Source organism: Glycine soja, chromosome 19 (assembly GCF_004193775.1).
Source record: "Glycine soja cultivar W05 chromosome 19, ASM419377v2, whole genome shotgun sequence".
NCBI classification, from domain to species: Eukaryota; Viridiplantae; Streptophyta; class Magnoliopsida; order Fabales; family Fabaceae; genus Glycine; species Glycine soja.
Genome location: NC_041020.1, coordinates 7,835,203 through 7,841,202, shown reverse-complemented (window position 1 = coordinate 7,841,202; position 6,000 = coordinate 7,835,203).

Genomic DNA, 6,000 nt, shown 5'->3' with positions numbered 1-6,000 from the left:
AAGTGTATGTTGATCAACCTACTGGATTTGAAAATTCAGATTTGCCCAATCATATTTTTAAATTGAAAAAGGCTCTATATGGTTTAAAACAAGCCCCTAGGGCTTGGTATGAACGATTGATCAAATTTATTTTAGAAAAGGGCTCACTAGAGAAAAGGTTGATATCATACTTTTCATTAAAAGATAAATGCATGATATTCTCTTAGTTCAAATTTATTTAGATGATATATTCTTTGGTGCTACTAATGATTCATTGTGCATAGAATTCTCTAAAGATATGCAAAGTGAATTTGAAATGTCTATGATGGGTGAGTTGAATTTCTTTCTTGGACTACAAATAAAACAAACCAAATATGGAATATTTATTAGTCAAACAAAATATTACAAAGAATTGCATAGCAGGTTTGGGATGGAAAATGCTAAACCAATGGCCACCCCAATGAGCACTACTTGCTACTTGGATAAAGATGAAGCCGGTCAATCAGTAGATATCAAGAAATATAGAGGTATGATCGGATCTCTTCTCTATTTATTAGCAAGTAGATCAGATATTATGTTCAGTGTTTTCATGTGTGCTAGATATCAAGCCAATACCAAAGAATCTCACCTTAGTGCCGTCAAAAGAATAATGAGATATTTATTAGGCACTATAAATCTAGGCTTGTGGTATCCTAAGAATTCTTCTTACAACTTAGTAGAATACTCTGATTTTGATTTTGTTGGATGCAAAACTGATAGAAAAAACACTAGTGGGACTTGCCACTCTATTGGTTCTGCACTAGTATCATGGCATAACAAAAAGCAAAATAGTGTTGTCTTATTCACTGCAAAAGTGAAATATATTTCTACTAAAAGTTGTTGTGCACAAATCCTTTGGGTGAGACAACAACTCTCTAATTATGGCTTAATGCTTGATCATATTGCTATCCGTTGTGAAAATACGAGTGTAATCAACCTATCCAAAAATCCCATTCTGCACTCTAGAACAAAACATATTGAAATAAGGCATCACTTCCTTAGAGATCATGTTCAAAAGGGGGATTGTGTATTAGAGTTTGTTGACACAAAGAATCAATTGGTTGATATCTTTATAAAACCTTTGCCTAAAGAAAGCTTCTTTACTATTAGAAAAGAATTAGGACTTATTGACCAATCTGACTTAGACTCTTAATCAATTTAATTGCCTATGATCTTTGTTCTCTTGCATATTTAAAAGTTTTAGGATATGTAATCGATTATCAACACCTGTAATCGATTACCACAGAACAAAGGTGGTGTAATCGATTACCAAAAGCAGTTAAGCAGTTACTGAGCATGATTGTAATCGATTTCAAAGAGCTATAATTGATTACCAGTCATCCCTGACTATAAATACAGATTTTTTTTTCTCTCTCTCTCTAAGCACAAAACATCATCTTCTCTCTGTCTCTCCAACGGCTCAAAACCTTCTCTAGTCTTCTAATCCTCATAACTTCTTCATTTCTTCACCAAATCCCATCAAACAAAGTGCAAAATTCCTATTTTTCAATCCTTTACAAACCCCACTGATCAAAATTTCTAGAAAATTCCTCAAATGGAAGAATCATCAAAGAAGAGAAAGGGCTCATCTTCCTCCACTACCACTGCAGGTCAACGTCGCCACAATGATTCTGATGACTCTCCAGCACCACCTAATCCATCCCTTTCCTCACCACACTCTCTTACTCTATTTTCTTCCAATGAACAACGTTAGAGGTATTACTCTTTCTTTTCCAATCGTGTCCTTCTTGATCCTATATTCCTTGATTTTGATATCTTTGACGGAGAAACCTTTGACTGCTATCAAGTTTTTCAAAACTCTAAATTAGTGGATTTTATGACTTTGAAATTTCATTATTATTCAAAATTAGTTTGTGTCTTTTATAATAACTTGGAAATTCGTGATGGAGTCATATTTTCTAAAGTCCACAAAATACCCATTGTTGTTGACCGATCTTTGTTTTATTCTCTCACAAAATTGAGTAGTCAGGGTGTCCCTTTTGAAGGAGCCTTAATTGATGATTGGAAACCCATTTATTCCAGTCATGATACCCAAAAAATGGTCTGTGTTGAAAATGCTTATATGACTAGTCGTTTACTTGCTGGTTTCTTTACCTTTGAATGTCGTATCATGCATTAAATACTATGTCGAGTGTTGCTTCCTCATTCCGCAAACCTTGCTCAAGACTTTGAGAAAGATTTAATTATGTTATAGGCCCTACAAATTGGCCACCAAATTGACTGGGCTCATCTTGTTCGCTACCATATGCATAAGGCATTACGGGTAAATGCACCTCTCCCTTATCCCCACCTAGTTACTCTGATTCTGCAGCACTTCAGCATTCCTCTTGCTAATGAACCTTTTGTCAAGGTTAAATGTTCATTTGCCATTGGAGCCACTGCAGTTGAATCCTTTGGGTATAGGAAAGATCTAGACGGTCAATGGGTTCGTAAACAGGATCTCCCAACTAATGCTCCGAACGAATGCATTCCATCTCCACCACCAAGAGATCCATCCTCTTCGTTATTGAATGATGTCCTTAGTGAGCTTTGGGATCTTCATGCCTTTGTCGGAGAAAGGTTTGATTCAATGGATTGACGCATCATGCGACATGAGGATGACATGAGCTTTATTCGTCGTTGCTTTGATCCTCCAGCTGGTCCTTAGATTTCCATTAATTATCATAAACTTTAGAACTCTATGACTTGTTTCTCTTTAATTAGGTTACCATGTTCCTTAGCATTTCAGACTTCTTGGCTTTGGTTATTTGTTTAGACCTTGGTACTTTTCAATTTATGTTACGTTGCCTTCAAATTACTATTATTCTGTTTGAACGATTCTCTGAATGGTATGGTACTACCATAGTATTTGTTATGCACGGTATTATTTAGTATGGTATTGTTCTGCTTATACTCTGTTTTTGATGATGCTAAAGGGGAAGAGATGGATAAGAGGTAAGGGAATTTTTTGTTGGAATTATTTAGAAATATATTCTGAACATATTTTTTATATATCCAATCTTTAACTTTTTCAAATAAGCAATCACTGAAAAATTAAGGGGGAGTAAACGACACAAATTAATGGATACTCTTTTTTTACTCCTCCCTTACATATGATTGTCATCATCAAAAAGGGGGAGAATGTGAAAGTATATATACAGGTTTTGATGATGTCAAAGTATTCAGTTGATGAGCTCAGATTGATTAAAGGTCAAACAAACAAGATCAATAAAAGATAAGGCCTTTGTCAAATTTTTAAAAGAATCTCATATTCATTGCTATAAGTTTTTGGCCTCAAAGTTTGTTTTAAAATATTTTTATGAAAGATTGATCTGTTCAAAATAAAATATTTTTGAACTGGTAATCTTCTATAGTCGATTACAGAGACAGAATGCACATGACTTTTTGAAAGTTTGAAATTTTTAGTTTGAGTTTTAAACCGTGTAATTGATTACCAAGATTCTATAATTGGTTACCGGCAAAGAGATTTCAGAAAAGCTTTGAAAAGACATGAGACTCTTCAAAAATATAATTGTGTAATTGATTACCAATAGAGAAGTTTCAGAAAGTATTTTTGAAAAGACACATTTCTTCAAGTTGTTTTGAAGAGACATAACAGGGCCTACATATATGTGTCTTTACTAAGGGAAATCATAGATAGACCAGTTAATATCATACTTTTTTGCAAGAATGCTCCAATCATATGGGATTAACATAGGCTTAGAGGAACACTCAAACAAAGTTTATTTATCCCCAAGGCCTAGACTCTAAAAAGTACATAAGGGCCTTCCTCCTGATTTAAGTCCAACCGAAAAAATATTTTAAAACGTAGCCTCTATCTATGAACTTTACAAAACACACGACTCCTTGATTATTCTCAAAATAATTTTAACTCGTCTTCCCTCACAATGATTAATGTTTTGAAACTAGCTATTCTCTATGACATGAACATTCAAAAAACTAAACAAGCTAGATACTTCAAAAAAAACAAAACTTGTGGAATTTTGGTTTCCTATTATATAATTAAGGCAATGGTTATATTCCTTTATCTATCTATATGATTAACGTGAAGGGGTCAAGATATAGAGTTTGGTAACAAATCAACTAAATAAGTAAAAGCCAATGGGATGAAAGGCAAGGCACAAGGAGTTCATAAGTCAAAGGGAACACAATTGTATAATGTCTACAACACCAAATTCAATTCGTTATATATATATATATATATATTAGACTCGAAATTTCATAACTCAACGTCATTGCACTTAATTTGTGAAATTCTTAGAAGCACGGATTGTCACAGTAATTAAAATGTGTAGTTAAAACAATTTGCTCAAATCCCTAAATACCATCAAAAGGGAACCAATACAAACTAACAATCAAACGTCTAAATTAACAATGAAAAACAGAAATTATCATGCAAGAAAAAGAATGTCTCACCCCCTCTTAGCATAAATCCCTCCTTATTTAATTTCATCAATTCACGCTAATTAGAAAAAAATCCTAATTTCTAGGGTTCAAACTCAACACAAGAACACATCAATTTCACAATAATTTTGCATTGGAACATTAATTGGTTTGTCAAACATAGTTAATTCGCGATTAAAAGCATAAGAACATGATTGAATTTCATAAAAAAACCCAAAATTGATCCTCTAGGGATCCCTTCACATGTTCATTCTAATCTCCAAGTTTGAGTAACTCTTCCCTTACCTCAAGGTAATCATTCAAGTGTATTCCATTAGCAATGGTGGTATTTTCAGTGCCCTCTAGGATTCCCCCTCTGGTTGCTTTGTTAGGGTTTTGTTTGAAGCATAAGAGAAAATAAGCGGAGAACGTAGAAAATGTTTTGCAAAACCGCTCTCAGTGATAAAAGCATCTTTATATACTGAGAAATCTAATGACTTAATTCTTATTCCTATTTTTCTTATTTATTTTATTAATTGTAAAAACACTCTTTCTCTCTATTAAATAAATAATAAATAGATAAATAAACCCCTCTCTTATTTTCGGAAACTCACTATTCTAAAAACTTATATTTATTATTCATTCAAACCTTTATTTTTATTTAAATAAAAACACAATTGTAATAAAAAAAAAACCTTTTGATTAATTTTACAAAAAATGAGGTGTGGCAATAACAACATTGAGTGAGCTAACTAAGATGGCAATAACCCAACTCCCTCAAGACCTCATAGTGAACATTTTGTCGTTGTTTTTATTTTTGGTGAAGTTAAAATTAGATTTTAACATTTAATTAAATAAATATTTGAAAGTGAAAATTTTCATTTTATGGAAATTGAACTACTCTATTTAAACAAGGAAATTGAAATACAGGAAATTTAAATTACTTTGTTGGAACAAAATATTTAAAAATGAAAGAAATTCAATTGTAAGTAATTCAAATATCATGCATTTTAATTGCTTTGAATGTTAAAATTTTCCATCCAAATTCCAAATACAACATTAGTGTACAAACCAAGTTTTAAAAACAGATCAATCGTTGATAGGGTTGAGGTCCTGGATTTATGGGTCACTAGTCGACATAATGAATTAGTAGTTGAACCACACAAATCAGTATAAGTAACATAAGATATAAAAAATATATTAATTGTCATAAGTTTAGTAATTAATTATGATAATTTGGTTGTAAGTTGAACCACTAAACAAATTTTAGGTTTTTTTATTGAACTTTTGAGAGCATCATATTTTCTTTTTGTATTTTCATTAAATTTTTCATTTTTTAAAATAATTAATTTTGGTTTAATTAGGTTCACTAAATTAGCTTACTAGTTCAACCGAACTAGGTTACTGGTTTAACCATTGATTGATCGGGCCAAATTGGGACACATATGGTCAGACTAGGTTAACTGCATGACTTATCTCCCTTTCTTACTTCTTGCAAGGGTTGATTCTAACCCTGGTCCCTATAGCTATTTGTAACAAGTAGAACCACTAAACCAAGTTAATTATTTTGTATGGTAG